Consider the following 22,469-nt stretch of genomic DNA (forward strand, 5'->3'; position numbering starts at 1 on the left):
ATCTGCTTGCAGTAGCCCTCAGTCGGCCTGATTATCAAAGTCTTGGGTCCTACGTCTGTTGCTGTCTCATCTTCTGTGACGTCAGGTAGTCAGGGGTGTAAAGCATGCAGCCGATTCCATTACATCAGTCTTTCTTGCCGTGAGGTGCCCGAAGCAGAAGCAGTTCGCATGTGCCGGTCGGCCGACTCCTGAAATTTTCATTTTCGAGTTTCAGAACCGAAGTCTTCAGCTAAAGCCAAGTACCCCATTGGGGAAATTTTCTTGCTCTAAACCGATGTCAGTTTGTTTGTTTGTGTCTTTCGGCTTTTCTCGGTTAGGGGTCGCCACAGCGGAACTCCGGTCCGCTAATGATTGGTAGTGGATTTTTACGTACCGGGTTACCAGCCCTGACATACAACCTTCAACGAAGGCACGCCCCATTCACGTATGCCTCCACACAGAAGACGCTCTAGCTGAGAATCGAACGGGACAACGTCTTGCTATGAGGCGACAACGCTACCGCAGCACCACCACCGCAGTCTAAACCGATGTCAGTAAAAGTCAATGATTGTATTTCTTGTGGAAAGCAAATACTTCATAAAGATTTTCATTCGTACTGTATTCCTTGCCTAGGCCCTGACCATGACATACTTCGCTGTCGGTTTTGTGCCTTATTTAAACCACAAACTATTCATTGTTGGTATATTTTCGTTTCTAAATATTTTGGTACTCTGTTCAGTTATCCAGATATGTCTTCGGTAAGCCACCCGACTACCGACATTCCAAAAAAACTCAAAGATAAAGACAGAGAGACCGCCTAGGTCCAAAGCTGCCGACGACGCTTCTAAGCTAGTCGCCAGTTTGCCAGTACTCAGTGAGGTGCTTTCACAGTCCCTGATACCCACTACTTCAGATTCGCAGGCCTCTACTGAGACCCATTCAGAGTCCGGTATGCCGCTAGATGCTTCGACTGTGGAACCTGCGGATATCTCTACCTTGGATGGGTCCAGAGCTGCTGTGCAGGCACCGGCTTCTGAGGGTGTATTCAGGCCTACTGGCTTGAATATTAAACTGACGCCATCTTCTTCTTCAAGGCCTAAAACTCGAAACATGCCTAGGAAACCAATGCCCAGACCACATGGTCAGGCCTCTATGCCTAAAAAACAAATAAGAATGGCTGAAGACCTTATTACTTTAATCAGGGGAAGCCAGCCTTCCCCCTCTGAGACCTAGGACTGAGTTTGCTTATGATACTTCTGACCAGGATTCTGAAATTTCTGTTTCCTCTGATGACCAGGATTTACCCTTATCCACCTGTGAGGATTCTGATGCAGAGGACTCTATTCCCTCTGCTTCTCCCCCAAAGGATTTTTCTTTTGGTGAAACTTTGCATACTCTTGGGGAGCATTTTCACTGGGAAAGCCAGGATTACTCTGATTCTAAAAAGAGGCTTGGAGATTTCTTACTCCTGCCCCAACACAGGTCTTTAGCTATCCCTCCTGTGCTGGATATTGTTGACTATGCCTTTTCCGAATCTAGCTTGGCCCCTGACTCTCTACCTCCTGCTCCCAGAAAACCTGATGGATATTACAGGGTTCCTGATTCTCACAAGTTCCTTTTTAAAAACCTACTGCGGATCCTGAGACCATTTCACAGGGACCCAAAGGCATTAAGGCTACTACTGCCAAAAATCCTACCCCCTCTGATAGAGATTCCAGGGCCCTGGATAGATGGAGTAAGAAGGTATACACCTCTGCAGCCTTGGCCATCAGAGCCTTAAATTGCCAGTTTCATATGTTAAAGTATCAGCAGCATATTATTGGATTGCTTAAACAGAAAATGATGTTGATTCCTGATTGTGCTGAAAATAAGGATTTACAGGATTTAATGCATTCTGTTGAACAGGTTGGAAAACATACTTTGCATTGTGGTTTTGATTCACTAGAGGCATCTTGCAGGGCTGCTGTCACCGGGTCTGTACTTACGAGGCATGCTTGGCTTAAGGAGCAATCTTTGCCAGATCATGTTAAAACTAAATTGCTGGATGCTTCCTTAAGTCAGGACTGCCTGTTTGGCAACAGAGCAGAAGTTCTTAAAAAGATGGAGGAAAAAGCTAAATATATGCAAACTGTTAAAGATTTCTTACAAGTGCAGCCTCCAAGATTTAGTAGGCATTGACCCTCAAAAAATTGGTCCTTTCCTACTTCTTCCAGGCCTTCTCAGTTCGAACCCAGAACCAGCAGAACAACCAGGCTTCAGTCCCAGGGTACGCACAGGACTAAGCAGTCGGGGCCCCCCCACTCCCAAATCAGGGAGTAGTAAGACTTCCCCGTATGGTAAGCTGTCCCAGTGACTTAACTTTAAAACTTCCAAGCACTTCTCAACTGTATGCTCCTTTAGGGGGAAAGATTGCTCTGAAAGCAAAAAACTGGGAACTCATTACCCAGGACATATGGGTTTTAAACATAGTTTCCCAGGGATACAGATTTCACTTCCTCACGTTACTAACCCCAAAAGGTTGGCCAGATCTTCCCCCAAATCAGTGGGCAGAGGCTCAAAAGCAAGTACTCTCTATCTCTTAAGATTAAAGGCTATTCAGACTGTAGCAGAAGAGGAAAAGGGACAAGGTTTCTACTCAAGAATTTTCCCTGGTACCCAGAAAAGACAACTCATGGCATCCTATCCTGGACCTTTCTATCCTAAACACCTTTTTGGTGATTCCAAAATTCAAGATGCTAACTCTTCACCAGTTGCTTCCCATGATGGGCAAAGATGCCTGGTTGGCAACACTGGATTTAAAGGAAGCCTACCCGCACATCCCAATCAAGGAATCTTGCAGAAGATACCTACGTTTCAAAGCAGGCTGCATGCACTGTCAGTTCTCTACACTGCCCTTTGGCTTATCTACTGCGCCCAGGGTATTCACAAAGTGCCTAGCTCCAGTCATTGCATTTTGCAGGCAAAGAAATATTCAAATATACCCATACCTGGGCGATTGTCTAATTCAGGCAGAAAGCCAGGACATACTTTGAATCATCTGGCATTTGTACAAAAGGTACTAACTTGCCTGGGGTACACCATAAACGAAAAGAAATCACAGCTGGTACCCTGTCAACAAATTATATTTCTGGGCGCATGCTTGAACACAACTTCCCAGATGACTTTCCTTACGCCAGAGAAACAAATTCATTTGACAACTTATTTCAAACTAGTGGCCACAAAAAACGTGCTATCTGCAAGGCAAATACTGCAAGCCTTGGGGTTCATGGCATCATCCATTCTGCTAATTCCATATGCAAGACTGCATATGAGGAAACTACAATGGTATCTAAAAAGCCTATGGTGTCAGCATTCTCACGATCTAGAAGCAATGATTCCTATTCTACCTTGCCTACGGTTAGAATTCCTTTGGTGGGCAGAGGCCTACCACCAAAACAAGGGACTGCCATTCACTCTACCCCCCTGCTGCCCAAACCCTAGCAGATGCATCAGATAATGCATGGGGGGGCTCATCTGGCAGGGATGTGCATTCAGGGCAAATGGAACCCAAGTCAAATGCACCTGCATATCAATCAAAAAGAAATGTTATCTGTACAGAATGCTCTGACAGCCTTCAAGGACCACATTCTCCCAGGACAATTAATGGTAAAGGCTAACAACACCACTGTTATGTGGTACATAAACAAGCAGGGGGGTACCCATTCCTACCCCCTATGCAGACTAGTCATGGCTCTGTGGATCACAGCCTTGAGCTACCAAGTGCATCTACAGGCTTAATTCCTGGCAGGAAAACTAAATACGCTGGCAGATTAACTGAGCAGAAATCGTATGGACCCACACGAGTGGAAACTGGAACCAAAGACTTTCAACCTGTTGATAAACAAATGGGGGAGCCCTGATATAGACCTGTTTGCCTCACACCAGAACTACCAATTGGACATATTCTGCACAAGGACTCCTCACAAACAAGCTTGGAAAGTGGATGCTCTGTCCTTCAGCTGGAAAAATCTCTCGGCTTATGCCTTGCCTCCCCTGCCTCTCCTCTCCAAAATACTACTAAAGATCAAACAGGACAAACTAAGGATAATACTGATTGCACCAGACTGACCACGCCAACACTGGTACCCCCTCTTGCGCAGTGTGTCAGAGCTAGCCCCACGGCACCTGCCTCAGACCCCCTACCCTGCTGTCACAGCAGGAGAGCCAGATTCTGCACCCCCAGCTTCAAACCCTGAACCTGGCAGGCCTGGCTAATTACCTAATGGCTCCGTTACCATCCCTCAGTAAACAAGTGTTGGATGTCATTTTGGAGGAAGGAGGCCTAGTACTAAAAAATCTTATGCTGAAAAATGGAAAAGATTCTGTGCCTGGAACCAAACTCAAGGGATGGCCACAGCAGCACCCAATTTACCTCAGATTCTTCAATACTTAACTGAGATGCTTCACAAGGGCCTTTCCTTTTCCTCCATCAAAATTCACGCCTCAGCCATTTCAGCTCATTACAACATGGAACCACCCCTCTTTTCTCACCCACTCCTCAAGCAGTTTCTCAGAGGGGCCAAAAACTTAAGATCACCCAGAAGAGCCCCAACTCCAGCTTGGGATCTTAAATTTGTATTAGAAAAACTCACTCTGCCCCCTTTTGAGCCAACTGCAAGTGCGGAGTTAAAATTCCTTTCTTGGAATACAGCTTTCCTTTTAGCATTCACTTCAACAAGAAGGGTATCTGAATTACAGGCCCTTATGGCAGTGGAGCCTTTCATTATCTTTCATGCAGACAGGGTGTCCCTCAGGACGAATCCCTCCTTCATGCCCAAGGTGGTATCCAGTGTAGCTCTTAATCAATCCATTCATTTGCCAACCTTCTTTTTTAATCCACAGAACAAAGGGGAATGGATACTGCACTTGGATTTTACTTGGACAGGACTAAACCTCAAAGGAAATCTGAACAACTGCTGGTGGCATTTGCTGCAGGGGCAGAGGGGAAGGCTATTTCAGTGCAAACCATTTCTAAATGGATAGGCCATTGCATTCATTTCTGCTATAAGCACCATGGAAAACCTGTCCCACAGGGGATTAGACCCCATTCAACCAGGGCTGCATCTACCTCTACAGCCTTTCTCAGAGGTGTCCCTACCAGAGACATCCTAGAAGCTGCTACCTGGAGTTCTGTACATACCTTCACCAAGCATTACCATTTGCCAATTTTCTCTAAATCCATAGCTGGCTTTGCCACTGCAGTCTTGCAGGGTTTTATAGCTGGTCCTAATGCTATCTAAATTCCTCCTCCCATCCTTAGCTTTGGGAATCTACCCAAGTGTGATGACTGCAACAGTGAAACACGAAGAACATAGTACAGTTGTGTACACTTACCATTAATGTAGATGTTCGAGTGTATTCATTGTTGCAGTCCTGGTTACCTTTCCTCCAGCCCCCTGACTTCTTTTGGCTATACCTCTACCCTCCTTTACTATGCTTGAAAGCTTTTTGGTGTATTTGTTTTTTTTTGTTGGAGGGTATAACCTTGTATATATTTATATGTATTTAATTACTTCCCATTGGGGGGCACCTGACATCTGGAGCAAGAAAAACTGATGTAATGGCATCGGCTGCATGCTTTATACCCCTGACTACCTGATGTCACGGAGGATGAGACAGCAACCGACACAGGACCCAAGACTTTGATAATCAGGCCGACTGAGGGCTACTGCAAGCAGATAACCCAAATGTGATGACTGCAACAGTAAATACACTCAAACATCTACATTTATGGTAAGTGTACACAACTGTATTTTCCTAGTACCCAGAAAAGGGGGTGCCTGCCACCCTGTTCTAGACCTTTCCACATTAAGTCTGTCCTTCCTAGTGCCAAAATTCAAAATGCTATCCTGTGCCAATGTTGGCACCAAATGCTTGACTAGTGACCTTAGATCTGAAAGATGTATACCTCCGTATCCCCATAAGGGAGTCCTGCAGGTGTTTCCTACACATCAGAGCAGGCTCAGAACACTTTCAGTTCTCTTCTTTGCCCTTTGACTAACCTACTGCTCCCAGAGTCTTCACCAAGTGCCTGCCTCCTGTCATTGCCTTTTGCAAACAGAAAAACTTACAGATTTACCCCTATCTGGACAACTGCCTCATCTATGTGGACACTAAGGAGAAACTCTTACAGGATCCTACTTTTGTCAAACCCTCCTAACCTCTCTGGGCTTTACCATCAACAGGGAAAAATACCAATTCCAGCCCCCAAGATGGATAACCTTCTTAGGAGGTCATCTGGATACACTTGCCCAAAGAGCCTTTCTCTCTCCAGAGAAGCATAGCTTTCTCCCCTTCTTTTCTGACATAGCTCACAGAACACACCTCACAGCAAGGAAGCTCCTGCAAGCACTCTGGTACATGGCATCCTGCATCCTGTTGGTGCCTTTGGCAAGGCTCCACATGAGAAAACTACAGTGGTACCTCAGAAACGTGTGATGCCAACATTGTCACTGGAGCTCCAGCTGCCTCTGATTCCCTGCTTAAGGAAGGAACTTTTACGGTGGGCAGAAGTCTATGGGTCTATCCTTCATTACCCTTCCCCAAGGCCAGACCATCAACCACCGATGCCTCTGACACAGCCTGGGGGGCTCACTTAGGAGATGTGCACTCAGGGCACCTGGGATCAGGGAGATCTAGCCCTCCATATCAACCTGAAGGAAATGCTGGCAGTGCGCAGGGCTTCAATAGCTTTCAAGATCCACCTCAGACCAGGAGTGATCTTGATCAAAACAGACAACACCACGGTCATGTGGTGCATCAACAAACAAGGGGGAACACACTCCTACCCCATTTGTCACCTAGCTATGCTAATCTGGAGCCAGCATTAATGATGGGACTACATCTGATAGCCCAGTACATTCCAGGGGACCACAACGCATCTTCCTCAGCATCATACATCTCTGGGGGGCGCTGGAGGTAGACCTCTCTGCAACAATAGAAAACAGCTGACTAGATTCTGCTCCAGGGAGTTCCACCCACGAGCTTGGAAGGTGGACGCTCTCTGCTTTCACTGGGGCAACCTGTTATTGTACGCCTTATCTCCCTTGCCACTGATTCCCAGGTTACTTCTAAAGATCAGGGAGGAAGGGCCAAAGGCCCATCCTCGTTGCCCCAAAGTGGCCCAGGCAGCACTGGTACTCCTTACTACTCAGCTTGACCAAGGTGCTACCCATGAGACTGCCTCTTGCAGAAATGCTGCTAACGCAAGAAAAAAGGTCAGTATTGCATCCAAATCTTCAAATACTCAGCCTATCCGCATGGCTAATAGCCCAGAGGTGGATATCATGCCACCTTTAATCAAGCAAGGTTCTGGATATCATTAAGGAGGCCAGGAGGCCCAGCACCCAGAAATCTGATTCTGCAAAAGGGAAAAGATTTACTGCTTGGTGCCACAGTAAGGGTGAATGTCAAAGGGAAAAACTTCAAAGACCAATACACGTAAGGTTCAGTTAAGGCACTTTAATTTGCTTGCAGCAAGGAGACAAAAACATGCAAATACAAGGATTTGTCTAACTACTAACAGGAAGTATGTTCATTCTTATACTATTTTACAAGACATGGCCTTCTAAGCTGACGTAATCAAACACAACTTTAAGCATTGTATTACAGCAGGTGTTACTTCAGATTTTCTGCTGACATGACCAGATTTGTGAGAAACTTTTCAGAAAAACAGCCTGGCCTTGATGACCAGTACTTCGCTTACAAGCCTCTATTGTACAGTGTTACATTTCAAGGTACTCTTCTAATACAGATACAAGCAAATGCTGATTGTAGTTCATATTTTCAAGCAGGCTTTGTCCTAATTATCTGTTACTTATACAGCTGTGTATGTTCTCATAGCACAGCGGAACTTCTTGTCTGAGTTTCATATACGCAGTATTGTTCTATTCATTATTTTCCTAACGCAAGCAGAAATCATCTGCTTCTCAGTAAATTTCCAAAGCACAAGCAAGATTTTAGCTAACAGTACAAGGTCAGAAAGCAACTGCAGTTTGTACAGATTTATGCAGTATGAAATAGAATAAATGTATTAACCCTTTTCTAGCTCTATATGCACTAAGCATATTGCTAATACACACATTAATACATATTTTTTTAACAGTGAAAGTAGCCCCCATGCCACTCTCACTTTGGCTCTGGACTATCTAGCGGATCTCGTGCGGAAGGGATTGTCGTACTCCTCTCAAAATTCATGCCTCTCTCTCTGCTCATTCCCCAAGAGAGCAACCTATGATGTCCTTCAAGGATGCATCTGCAGTCATCACATATGGGTTGTCCTGCCTCAGGCAGCCCTTCGGTCGGCCGGATTCCAAAGTCTGGGTCCGGCGTCGGCTGATGTCGCCCTTTCCCCGACGTCAGAGCGCCTGGGGTATAAAAGCGTCAGCCGACGCCATCTTCCCCAGTCTTTCTTGCCGCGTGGTGCCCGAAGCAGAAGCAGTTCGCAAGTGCTGGTCGGCCAGCTCCTGTAATTCAGCTACCGAAGACTTCAAAAGCTAAGTACCCCGCTGGGGACACTTTCTTGCCTCAGCCGATGTCAGATAAAATTAATAATTGCTTAACTTGTGGGGAAACAAATACCTCATAAGGATTTCCACTCTTACTGCCTCCCCTGCCTAGGCCCAGACCACGACGTCTCGGTCTGTTCAGCCTGTGCTTCCTTCAACCGACGCACTCTTAGACGTTGGGCGGAGTTTGCAGAGGAATTTTTTGGGGCTAGTTTTTCGTACAATATGCCGTCAGAGACTCCGACTTCACATTTAACAAAGAAACGGAAGGACAAGGACCGACACGCGAGCGGTTTCGCTGAAACCACGGCCAGGCCTACATGAAGTGTCTCGGTCTCGGCTGAAACCGAGTCCTTGGTACTTCCGACCCCCGAAACCGCTCAACCGACAACCTCGGCCCCGGAGGCCCCTGCTGAGTCGGTTATTGAATTTCCTTCAGAAACTGGTGTCTTGGAAACTTCCGACACCATTCCTCTAGACAAAACTACACCAGCACGTGGTGCAGCCAGGCCTCCTGCATCCATGTCCATAAAGGCATTCACCAGGGCTAAAGCTGCTAAACACACAAAAGCTATGCCTCCCAGGGTTATTCCTCAGGGACCCTCTACAAGTTCACAGATTCTAACTTTAGCAGAGGACCTTATTTCCTTAATTAGGGGCTCCCAACCCCATCCGGACAGGGGCTCTCAACCTCCTCTAGACAAAAGGCCCAGGATTGAGCCCTCTGATCCCCACTTCTCAGAGGAGGCCTCTGATGGCTCTGCTCTCTCGGACTACCAAGAGGAGGCTTTTTCGGCCTACGAGGACTCTGATGCAGAGGAATCTATCCCCTCGGCCTCCCCTCCTGAAGAACTATCCTTCGGGGAGACCCTTCACACTATGAGAGAGCATTTCAAATGGCAGGGCCAAGAATTCTCTGATTCCAGGAAAAGATTAAGAACTTTTCTGCATTTACCTCAGCATAGACCTTTGGCTATTCCTCCTGTTTTGAATGTCATTGATGATGTGTACTCTGAGTCTAGCATAACCCCTGACACTCTTCCTCCGGCCCCTGTCAAACAAGATAGGTACTACAGGGTCCCGGACTCGCATCATTTTCTTTACAAGGCCCACTCTGCTGATCCAGAAACTATTTCCCAGGGCCCTAAAGGGGTTGCAGCTGCCACAACTAAAAATCCACTCCCCTCTGAAAGGGAGTCCAGGGCTTTAGAGAGATGGGGTAAAAAAGTGTATACTTCTGCCACTCTTTCTATGAGGGCATTAAATTGTCAATTTCATATGATACAGTACCAAGAGTATTTGTTAGATGAATTGCATAAGAAACTGTCTTCACCTGAACCCCTAGATCGCAAATCACTTCAGGACCTGGTACATAACTCCCAGCAGGTTAGCAACCATTTCTTGCAGTGTGGTTATGATGCAATGGAAGCTTCATGTAGGTCAGCTATGACAGGTGCAGTCATACGTAGGCATGCTTGGCTGAAGGAACAATCCCTGCCGGACCATGTTAAAGCTAAGCTTCTGGATGCTCCACTGCTCAGGAGGTCTTAAAGAAATTTGAGGAAAAGGCAACATCTGTACAAACAGTCAAAGATTTTCTACAAGTCCAACCACCAAGATTCAGCAGAAATTGGCCTACCAAGAATTGGTCCTTTCCAGACACAGAAAGATTTCAGAGGCAAGAACAGGCGTGCCAGAGGTAGAGGGCAAGCTAGAGGCTCCTACAGAGGACGTCAATGGCAGCCTCCCAACCAGAGAGGTAGTGCAGGACCTACAACAGCTGCACAAGGACAGACTCAATGACTTTGTTTTGACTCCGCCAACCAGGGCTCAATTAAAAGAACCTTTGGGCGGAAAGCTTTCTTTATTCTCAGAAAATTGGCACAGTATTACAAGAGACAAATGGACACTGCAAATAATAGAGAAAGGATACAGGTTCCATTTTCACACATTGCCAAAAAGAAAAGGCATGCCAGACCTGCCACCAAATCAAAGGGCAGAGGCTTTGAATCAAATCTCCTACTTAATGCAAATGAAAGCTATAGAAAAGGTTCCTCTTTCAGAACAAGGCCAAGGATTTTATTCCAGACTATTCCTTGTTCCAAGAAAAGAAAATCAATGGAGGCCTATTCTCGACTTGTCCGCACTGAATACTTATTTATTTTATTTTATTTATTTTATTTTACATTTGTTAACCGGGCTAGTCTAACTGGATATATTTCCATTTTCAGTAGAGGCCCGGGGAGAAAAGCTCCACAATGTATAAAACACAATTACATAATTTACAAAAAATAAACAAACAATAAACAACAGTAAACATTGGAAAGAAAGAGGAAAGGAAGGGGAATATGCAATATAAAAAAACAAACAATAAACTTGGAAAGACAGAAGGAAAAGGAGGGGAATATGCAAATATACAGGTAGACATCATGGGATTTATTATTCACATAACATAGTATGAGTGGATACCTCAAATTCACACCATAAAAATACAGTTAAAAACTTCTTTCTAGATAATTTATAGGAAGGTTATTTGAAGAGTAAAAGAGAGACAAGAAAAGTACAGAAAGAGTGAGCAGATAAAAACAAAATTTATACTTGCAGTAAGGATAAAACAATATAAAAGGAGGAAAAGGAATAATAGAGTTAGAGCTTGTCCAAGATGGTCATAGAGATAGTAGAAGGAAAGGAGGAGGAAGGAGAGGAGAGGGAGGATTAGAGGTGGTTATAGGAGAATTTAGTCGGGTTACAGCAGGGACATAACCATTGATTTTTAAGGTAGCATCTGAGTTTTTGTTTAAACAGAATAGGAGTTTGAATAGAAGTAAGTTCAGTAGGAAGTTGATTCCAGTGTTTGCCAAGGATGTTAGAGAAGAGGGAGTCACCAGCAAGGTTGTTGGCTTTAGTTAAAGTTACTAGTAGTTTACTGGAGGAAAGTGAGTTCAGGTTAGAGTAGGGGGTCAAAAGTTTGGAGAGTGCAGGAGTGTTATTAGGTTGGTACAGCGCTCTATGGACAAAGGAGAGTTGGGAAAGAAGCAACATATTTTCAAATTCAAGCCAGTGAAGTTGTTGAAGGTTCAAGCAGTGGTGAGTTCTAAATTGATTACCAGTCACAAATCTAGCAATACTATTGTATGTGTTAGCCAATTTTGAGAGATTATTTTTCTTCAGGTTAGTGTAAATTGGTGAGGCGAAAAGGGTTGAAATAAGGTGAGAGTGGGCAAGAGTAGCTTTGGCTGCAGGGGTTAAGAATGTTCTAATTCTGTATAGGAGCCCATTTTTCTGTTTACAGTTTTAATGGTGTTATTGATGTGACAATCATAGGTAAGATTGTTGTGAATCATGACACCTAGCAGTTTGGTAGAGGGTCAGCTGATATGAGGGTACCATTAATAGATGAGATAGAGAAATCTAAAGTGGGGATCTAGTAGTTGGTTTAAAGAGGAGGAGTTTAGTTTTTTTAGCATTTAAGAGTAGGCAGCGTTTTAGGAACCAAGCTTCAACTGTGTGGAATACATTTTGAGTAATAGTTTGTAGCTCAGGAATGTTTTTAGCTGAGCAAATGAGAGTGGAATCATCAGCGTATTGAATACAAGTAGCTTGAGGGATAGCTGATTGTAGGTCATTTATAAAAAGGGAGAAAAGGAGAGGCCCAAGAATGGAGCCTTGTGGGACACCAAGAGAGATAGGAAGGAGAGAGGAGAGTTTGTTTTCCCAGAGGACTGCCTGTTTTCTGTTAGTGAGGTAGGAGGTAAACCAAAGGATAGCTTTAGGTTCTGGAGCAAGAGATTCAAGAATTTTTATGAGAAGGGGGTGGTTGACCATGTCAAAAGCTTTGGAAAGGTCAATAAAGAGTGCAGAGGAAAGAATGTTATTATTGCGGTTTGTGTTTATAAAGTCAGTAAAGGAAAGAAGAGCAGTGGTAGTACTGTGAAAAGGCCTGAAGCCATGTTGACATGGAGTTAGAACGTTATTGTTAGTTAAGTAGTTCATTAGTTGGAAGTGAACACATTTTTCCATGATTTTAGCTATGGGAGATAAGAGTGCTATAGGCCTGTAATTAGAGTATTCGTTTGAGTTACCTCCCTTGTGTAGGGGTATAATGTGTGAGATCTTCCAGATGTCAGGTATGATACCTTCATTAATTGTTCTATTGATAAGGATGGATATGGGATAGGGTATAGCGTTAGCTGCTTTTGGAGGTATTCAGATGGGAGTTGGTCAGCTGATGGGGTACATGGTTTTAGTTTTGGATACATCTTTGGATGAAGGTGGTAGAGATAGGTTGTAGTGTGAAGGATGGTTGAGTAGATGCTGCTTGGGCAGGGATGCTAGAGTTGTCAAAGGAAAGGTGAGAGGCTAGAGAATTTATAGTATTAGTAAAGAAGGAATTGAAAGCGTTGGCAGTTTCCTGGGAGGAATTCTTTTCGGATCCAGAGGGAGAGGGGGTGGTAGTTTGTCCAGGGTGAAGAAGTCTATTCAAGGTTGTCCAGAATTTTTGGGGATTATTATGATTAGTTGATTGGAGGTTGCAATAGTATTTTTTTTTGTCTAAGATGATAGCTGTTTTAGTACTATTCCTTAGGTGTCTGAAGGTTTGTTGGTCAGAGGGAGATTTACTAGTTCTCCATTTTATCCAGGATTTGTTTCTGAGTAACATTTTGTGCTTTGTTTCCTTAGTTAACCAGGGAGCAGGTTTAGTTTTGACTCTGACAGTTCTTTTTGGAGCATGATTATCTAGGATGGATAGGAATGTGTTGTTAAAATATTGAACAGCTTCTTCTAGTGGAAGGCTTTGTAGGGGTAACCAGTTGCAGGCATTCAGTTCCAAGTTAAATAGGATGGGGTTAAAGTTTTTTGTGCTACGAGATGTTCGGATGGTGGGGGCATTAGTAGCAATATTCTTCTTTCTTATGATATAGGTTATGTTGTGGTCACTAATGTCATCTGGTAAAGTGCCGGTAAGGTATTGTAGCTGTGGTTTATTAATAAGAATCCAATCTAGTATACTTTCTTTGTTGTTAGGTTTATTAATTCTAGTAGAGGTATTAATAGTTTGAGTAAAGCCATGGAGATTAATATGAGAGACTGGGTTCGTGGTGTTAACTGATGACCAGTCGAGGTTAAAGTCTCCAAGTATAACAGTTTCTTGTGGAAAGGTGGTAGATGCCCAGCTAAGGAGATTTTCTATAATTATGGAGTTATTTCCAGGAGGAGATAGGTGCTGATAATATATATGGCTTTATGTGGGTTTAGTTGTAGCTTTGATATAAGGATTTCAGTTTTAGTGTTCTCAGGGGGAGCAAAGGGTGCTAGGGTTATATTTAGATCAGTCTTAAATATTAGAGCAATTCCTCCTTTGCGGGTATTGCGGTCTTGTCTTAAAATGTTATATCCTGGTGGGATGATTTCTGTATCCTTGGTGAGGGGTTTTAGCCAGGTTTCTGTTAAACATAGGATGTCGAAAGAGTAGTAGTCAAGAAGAGAGTGGAGAAGGGTGACTTTGTTGTTTACACTTCTGATATTAAGGTGTCCTATGAGTAAGGAATGAGAATTAAAGGTTGGTAAAGGAAAGGAGGATTTTGAGATAATAGGAGTAGCTTCAGAGGGAATTGTAAAGGGTCCTGGGTTAGGATGTATATCACCATCTACTAGGGTAGAGGGAGTATAGTTTAAGTGTGGCTTACATGTAATCATTATCAAATATCTAAGTTTTCTTACCATGAGATTATTAGATTTGATATGGAACAGTCTGTGATATTTGGCTAAGAGGTAGGAAGAGTTAAAAGTAATGTTTGAGTATGTGAACTTTGGGGTAGATAAATTAGTGGCAGTTTGTTTGGGAGGGGTTTTAAGGTTATAATTACAATTAGTTTCATAAGAGGTAAGGAGGTAGGGTAGTGTGAGTACTAGGGTAAAATGAAAAGGGGTAATAGCTTGGCTGGGTTCTGTTTTATTATAGGGTCCAAGGATGGTTTTGTTGGTTTTGGAAGACATGGTGATTAGAGGGATTAGGAGTTGTCAATAATAAGGTAGGTTAAGATTAAGGTGACAGTTTGAGAGACTTGATGTGAAGAGGCACAGTAGTTTGGTAGGAATAGGAGGGAGGGAGGAAGCAAGTAGAAAGTTAGTAATTAATGGGAGGAGATAGATAGCTGAGGTTGGAGATATGGATAGGTGGGATTCTTTAGGGAGTGGTCAGAGAGCTATAAGGGTGAGGGTGCGTGGGTGGGTGGGATAAGGGGTAGGGAGGCAGAAACAAACAGTATGAGATGAAAGCAATCAGAGAAGAGCAGATCATGCAGGAGAGCTAGTCAAGAGATAAGTGAAGGTTAGAAGGCAAAAGGTAGGAGTAAGTATATGCTAGAGGTAGCAGGGAAAGAAGGTTAAGGTGGAAGGGTATGGAGGGGTAACAGAGGGTAAGATAAAGAGGCTTTTCTGGGGAGAAGTAACTTCCACAGGGGAATCTCTATGAGAAGGGCGCCACCTAGAGGCAACAGTAGGTACTGGAACTGTGGCTTCTTATAGGGCTTACAGCATACAATACAAGGCAGGTAGCTGGGGATTCTAACAGAGACTTAGGTTAGATGTTAGGAAGAAACAATGGGAGGCTGCTGGCTGACCTGGCTACGGGTTGTACAATTAAAGGCTAACAACAGAAATGTACAAGTTGCAGGAATTGTAGGACATACTTTCTTTAATTTCCAAGGTGAGGGCTCCCAAAAGAGGGTTGGCTTAGGTCTTTACAGTAGTATAGAGGCAGCAATCCTAGTCAGGATATATGATCACGGACCTAGAAGTGGTCAGGAAGAGTATATAGCTGGGGAAAAAAAAGGGGGGAGAAGGAGAGGATTTAATATATAGTGCAGACACAACCTTAAATCACTCTATCATGAATACAGTAGCATATACAAGGTCAGGCTCAAATCCTAGTGTTAAAAATAAAAAAGAAATCAGGCAACAGCAAAAAAACGCTAGCTTGTTATGAAAGGTCCCACCTTCAAGTTCAGAACTTCATGTCTCTATAACTAATAAGATTAGCCAAATGTTTCAGGTATACAGCAAAGGACAGTGGAAATCATTCATAAATATAACACATGAAGCTACAAGATAGCATACAGTAGCAATAGACTATGCAGAGATAGAATGCTAAAATGCAACCATTAGAATCAGTGTAGAACAATCTATAAAAACAGTGCACCTTACAATGCTAAATTCTGCAATTAAAGCAGAGCAGACCAATCTATAAAATTAATTCGCCATAGACTACAATTAGTGGTACAGTTGATCAGAGGAGGTTTAGAGGGTCATATTAATGTTATCGTAAAGACAACTAAGTATGAGAGGTGCGCACAAACACAGGTAGGGCTCTTGCGGCGTAGGGAGGCTACCGCAATGGAGCACGCTAGTGTCTGTGATACTGGGTCAAGAAGAAGTGCAAAAGCACTTTAGGAGTAGCAGAGAAAACACGCTACTAACTGGGTCAAGAAAAAGTGCAAAAGCGCTTATGGAGTAGCTGAGAAAACACGCTACTAACTGTGCACTTTTGAGAGATAATAAGGCTATAAATATACCTAGGTAGGGTGCTAGTCACCTAGGATTTAATCCAAAAGCAAGGCTTAATGGAGAGGAAGAGCGAAAAAACCAGTCACAGTAAATGAACCGGAATTCCTTTAGGCAGAGCGGTTTTAATGTAATTCCGCTGTCCCCATGCAAACAAGCTATATCACGGAAAAAACAAATGAAATTCCTTAAAGGCAGAGCGGTTTTAATGTAATTCCGCTGTCCCCATGTGAACAAGCTATTCCGTACAAGCCGTACGATGTACTTGCATGAAACTGGACGGTAAAGTGTGGTTACAAGCTTGTAGACCTATGACTGAGTAATGCGATACAACAGGTTAGCCGCTAAACAGTAGTAGCTGAAATGGCGATAAATAGAATATAGCAGCATACAGACAAATGGGACTGTAGTCAGTGCAGTATTCCTAGTAGTATTGCTAAGGCATTCAAAATAACAGCAGTAACAGAGCCAAAACAAGCTAAGATATAACACAACAGAGATACACCGTTTCAGTAAAAACAAATTGCAAAAACACGCTACCGTCACACAGTTGGAACGCCGAAGGCAGGGCGCTCAGCAGCCTGGGGATTCTCAGGGAAAAGAGTCAGCGCGAGTGTGGTCAGGTGTATATATAGATTTAAGAAAGGAAGTAAGGTTAGAGGGAAGAAAGGGGAGGAGAGGGACAGGCAGGAGAACCGGAAGAGAGGTAAAGTGCCTGCCCTGAAAGGAATAGGGCAGGGAGGGAGCAGAGCAGGGCAGAAACAAACAGTATGAGATGAAAGCAATCAGAGAAGAGCAGATCATGCAGGAGAGCTAGTCAAGAGATAAGTGAAGGTTAGAAGGCAAAAGGTAGGAGTAAGTATATGCTAGAGGTAGCAGGGAAAGAAGGTTAAGGTGGAAGGGTATGGAGGGGGTAACAGAGGGTAAGATAAAGAGGCTTTACTGGGGAGAAATAACTTCCAGGGGGGAATCTCTATGAGAAGGGCGCCACCTAGAGGCAACAGTAGGTACTGGAACCGTGGTTCTTATAGGGCTTACAGCATACAATACAAGGCAGGTAGCTGGGGATTCTAACAGAGACTTAGGTTAGATGTTAGGAAGAAACAATGGGAGGCTGCTGGCTGACCTGGCTACGGGTTGTACAATTAAAGGCTAACAACAGAAATGTACAAGTTGCAGGAATTGTAGGACATACTTTCTTTAATTTCCAAGGTGAGGGCTCCCAAAAGAGGGTTGGCTTAGGTCTTTACAGTAGTATAGAGGCAGCAATCCTAGTCAGGATATATGATCACGGACCTAGAAGTGGTCAGGAAGAGTATATAGCTGGGGAAAAAAAGGGGGGAGAAGGAGAAGATTTAATATATAGTGTAGACACAACCTTAAATCACTCTATCATGAATACAGTAGCATATACAAGGTCAGGCTCAATTCCTAGTGTTGAAAAATAAAAAAGAAATCAGGCAACAGCATAAAAACGCTAGCTTGTTGTGAAAGGTCCCACCTTCAAGTTCAGAACTTCATGTCTCTATAACTAATAAGATTAGCCAAATGTTTCAGGTATACAGCAAAGGACAGTGGAAATCATTCATAAATATAACACATGAAGCTACAAGATAGCATACAGTAGCAATAGACTATGCAGAGATAGAATGCTAAAATGCAACCATTAGAATCAGTGTAGAACAATCTATAAAAACAGTGCACCTTACAATGCTAAATTCTGCAATTAAAGCAGAGCAGACCAATCTATAAAATTAATTCGCCATAGACTACAATTAGTGGTACAGTTGATCAGAGGAGGTTTAGAGGGTCATATTAATGTTATCGTAAAGACAACTAAGTATGAGAGGTAGCACAAACACAGGTAGGGCTCTTGCGCGTAGGGAGGCTACCGCAATGGAGCACGCTAGTGTCTGTGATACTGGGTCAAGAAGAAGTGCAAAAGCACTTTAGGAGTAGCTGAGAAAACACGCTACTAACTGGGTCAAGAAGAAGTGCAAAAGCGCGTATGGAGTAGCTGAGAAAACACGCTACTAACTGTGCACTTCTGAGAGATAATGAGGCTATAAATATACCTAGGTAGGGTGCTAGTCGCCTAGGATTTAATCCATAAGCATGGCTTAATGGAGAGGGGAAGGCGCGAAAACCAGCCACAGTAAATAAACCGGAATTCCTTTAAGGCAGAGCGGTTTAAATGTAATTCCGCTGTCCCCATGCAAACAAGCTATACCACGGTAAAAAAAACGAAATTCCTTTAAGGCAGAGCGGTTTTAATGTAATTCCGCTGTCCCCATGTAAACAAGCTATTCCGTACAAGCCGTACGATGTACTTTCATGAAAATGGACGGAAAAGTGTGGTTACAAGCTTGTAGTCCTATGACTGAGTAATGCGATACAACAGGTTAGCCGCTAAACAGTAGTAGCTGAAATGGCGATAAATAGAATATAGCAGCATACAGACAAATGGGACTGTAGTCAGTGCAGTATTCCTAGTAGTATTGCTAAGGCATTCAAAATAACAGCAGTAACAGAGCCAAAACAAGCTAAGATATAACACAACAGAGATACACCGTTTCAGTAAAAACAAATTGCAAAAAACACGCTACCGTCACACAGTTGGAACGCCGAAGGCAGGGCGCTCAGCAGCCTGGGGATTCACAGGGAAAAGAGTCAGCCTGAGTGTGGTCAGGTGTATATATAGATTTAAGAAAGGAAGTAAGGTTAGAGGGAAGAAAGGGGGGAGGAGAGGGGACAGGCAGGAGAACCGGAAGAGAGGTAAAGTGCCTGCCCTGAAAGGAATAGGGCAGGGAGGGGAGCAGAGCAGGGCAGAAACAAACAGTATGAGATGAAAGCAATCAGAGAAGAGCAGATCATGCAGGAGAGCTAGTCAAGAGATAAGTGAAGGTTAGAAGGCAAAAGGTAGGAGTAAGTATATGCTAGAGGTAGCAGGGAAAGAAGGTTAAGGTGGAAGGGTATGGAGGGGGTAACAGAGGGTAAGATAAAGAGGCTTTACTGGGGAGAAATAACTTCCAGGGGGGAATCTCTATGAGAAGGGCGCCACCTAGAGGCAACAGTAGGTACTGGAACCGTGGCTTCTTATAGGGCTTACAGCATACAATACAAGGCAGGTAGCTGGGGATTCTAACAGAGACTTAGGTTAGATGTTAGGAAGAAACAATGGGAGGCTGCTGGCTGACCTGGCTACGGGTTGTACAATTAAAGGCTAACAACAGAAATGTACAAGTTGCAGGAATTGTAGGACATACTTTCTTTAATTTCCAAGGTGAGGGCTCCCAAAAGAGGGTTGGCTTAGGTCTTTACAGTAGTATAGAGGCAGCAATCCTAGTCAGGATATATGATCACGGACCTAGAAGTGGTCAGGAAGAGTATATAGCTGGGGAAAAAAAGGGGGGAGAAGGAGAAGATTTAATATATAGTGTAGACACAACCTTAAATCACTCTATCATGAATACAGTAGCATATACAAGGTCAGGCTCAATTCCTAGTGTTGAAAAATAAAAAGAAATCAGGCAACAGCATAAAAACGCTAGCTTGTTGTGAAAGGTCCCACCTTCAAGTTCAGAACTTCATGTCTCTATAACTAATAAGATTAGCCAAATGTTTCAGGTATACAGCAAAGGACAGTGGAAATCATTCATAAATATAACACATGAAGCTACAAGATAGCATACAGTAGCAATAGACTATGCAGAGATAGAATGCTAAAATGCAACCATTAGAATCAGTGTAGAACAATCTATAAAAACAGTGCACCTTACAATGCTAAATTCTGCAATTAAAGCAGAGCAGACCAATCTATAAAATTAATTCGCCATAGACTACAATTAGTGGTACGGTTGATCAGAGGAGGTTTAGAGGGGTCATATTAATGTTATCGTAAAGACAACTAAGTATGAGAGGTAAGCACAAACACAGGTAGGGCTCTTGGCGTAGGGAGGCTACCGCAATGGAGCACGCTAGTGTCTGTGATACTGGGTCAAGAAGAAGTGCAAAAGCACTTTAGGAGTAGCTGAGAAAACACGCTACTAACTGGGTCAAGAAGAAGTGCAAAAGCGCGTATGGAGTAGCTGAGAAAACACGCTACTAACTGTGCACTTCTGAGAGATAATGAGGCTATAAATATACCTAGGTAGGGTGCTAGTCGCCTAGGATTTAATCCATAAGCATGGCTTAATGGAGAGGGGAAGGCGCGAAAACCAGCCACAGTAAATAAACCGGAATTCCTTTAAGGCAGAGCGGTTTAAATGTAATTCCGCTGTCCCCATGCAAACAAGCTATACCACGGTAAAAAAAAACGAAATTCCTTTAAGGCAGAGCGGTTTTAATGTAATTCCGCTGTCCCCATGTAAACAAGCTATTCCGTACAAGCCGTACGATGTACTTTCATGAAAATGGACGGAAAAGTGTGGTTACAAGCTTGTAGACCTATGACTGAGTAATGCGATACAACAGGTTAGCCGCTAAACAGTAGTAGCTGAAATGGCGATAAATAGAATATAGCAGCATACAGACAAATGGGACTGTAGTCAGTGCAGTATTCCTAGTAGTATTGCTAAGGCATTCAAAATAACAGCAGTAACAGAGCCAAAACAAGCTAAGATATAACACAACAGAGATACACCGTTTCAGTAAAAACAAATTGCAAAAACACGCTACCGTCACACAGTTGGAACGCCGAAGGCAGGGCTCAGCAGCCTGGGGATTCTCAGGGAAAAGAGTCAGCGCGAGTGTGGTCAGGTGTATATATAGATTTAAGAAAGGAAGTAAGGTTAGAGGGAAGAAAGGGGGGAGGAGAGGGGACAGGCAGGAGAACCGGAAGAGAGGTAAAGTGCCTGCCCTGAAAGGAATAGGGCAGGGAGGGGAGCAGAGCAGGGCAGAAACAAACAGTATGAGATGAAAGCAATCAGAGAAGAGCAGATCATGCAGGAGAGCTAGTCAAGAGATAAGTGAAGGTTAGAAGGCAAAAGGTAGGAGTAAGTATATGCTAGAGGTAGCAGGGAAAGAAGGTTAAGGTGGAAGGGTATGGAGGGGTAACAGAGGGTAAGATAAAGAGGCTTTACTGGGGAGAAATAACTTCCAGGGGAATCTCTATGAGAATGGCGCCACCTAGAGGCAACAGTAGGTACTGGAACCGTGGCTTCTTATAGGGCTTACAGCATACAATACAAGGCAGGTAGCTGGGGATTCTAACAGAGACTTAGGTTAGATGTTAGGAAGAAACAATGGGAGGCTGCTGGCTGACCTGGCTACGGGTTGTACAATTAAAGGCTAACAACAGAAATGTACAAGTTGCAGGAATTGTAGGACATACTTTCTTTAATTTCCAAGGTGAGGGCTCCCAAAAGAGGGTTGGCTTAGGTCTTTACAGTAGTATAGAGGCAGCAATCCTAGTCAGGATATATGATCACGGACCTAGAAGTGGTCAGGAAGAGTATATAGCTGGGGAAAAAGGGGAGAAGGAGAAGATTTAATATATAGTGTAGACACAACCTTAAATCACTCTATCATGAATACAGTAGCATATACAAGGTCAGGCTCAATTCCTAGTGTTGAAAAATAAAAAGAAATCAGGCAACAGCATAAAAACGCTAGCTTGTTGTGAAAGGTCCCACCTTCAAGTTCAGAACTTCATGTCTCTATAACTAATAAGATTAGCCAAATGTTTCAGGTATACAGCAAAGGACAGTGGAAATCATTCATAAATATAACACATGAAGCTACAAGATAGCATACAGTAGCAATAGACTATGCAGAGATAGAATGCTAAAATGCAACCATTAGAATCAGTGTAGAACAATCTATAAAAACAGTGCACCTTACAATGCTAAATTCTGCAATTAAAGCAGAGCAGACCAATCTATAAAATTAATTCGCCATAGACTACAATTAGTGGTACGGTTGATCAGAGGAGGTTTAGAGGGGTCATATTAATGTTATCGTAAAAGACAACTAAGTATGAGAGGCGCACAAACACAGGTAGGGCTCTTGCGCGTAGGGAGGCTACCGCAATGGAGCACGCTAGTGTCTGTGATACTGGGTCAAGAAGAAGTGCAAAAGCACTTTAGGAGTAGCTGAGAAAACACGCTACTAACTGGGTCAAGAAGAAGTGCAAAAGCGCATGGGGAGTAGCTGAGAAAACACGCTACTAACTGTGCACTTCTGAGAGATAATGAGGCTATAAATATACCTAGGTAGGGTGCTAGTCGCCTAGGATTTAATCCATAAGCATGGCTTAATGGAGAGGGGAAGGCGCGAAAACCAGCCACAGTAAATAAACCGGAATTCCTTTAAGGCAGAGCGGTTTAAATGTAATTCCGCTGTCCCCATGCAAACAAGCTATACCACGGTAAAAAAAAACGA

The 22,469-nt window shown here is 43.5% G+C and overlaps 1 protein-coding gene and 1 long non-coding RNA gene across 2 annotated transcripts in view; one reads left to right on the forward strand and one right to left on the reverse strand.

The window, feature by feature from the left end:
* SUV39H2 (SUV39H2 histone lysine methyltransferase) overlaps nucleotides 1–22,469 on the forward strand; it is a 1,013,666-nt gene that overhangs the window by 347,631 nt on the left and 643,566 nt on the right. The gene's annotated exons all lie outside the window — the stretch shown is intronic.
* On the reverse strand, nucleotides 15,072–21,551 carry LOC122815652. The gene is made up of 4 exons (XR_006366979.1): nucleotides 21,421–21,551; nucleotides 19,355–19,482; nucleotides 17,284–17,411; nucleotides 15,072–15,345 (listed from the first exon to the last, which is right to left on the reverse strand). It is a non-coding gene; the product is annotated as an uncharacterized LOC122815652 (long non-coding RNA).

This window comes from Protopterus annectens, chromosome 11.part0 (genome assembly GCF_019279795.1).
Source record: "Protopterus annectens isolate FY-2018-M chromosome 11.part0, PAN1.0, whole genome shotgun sequence".
Taxonomy (NCBI): Eukaryota; Metazoa; Chordata; order Ceratodontiformes; family Protopteridae; genus Protopterus; species Protopterus annectens.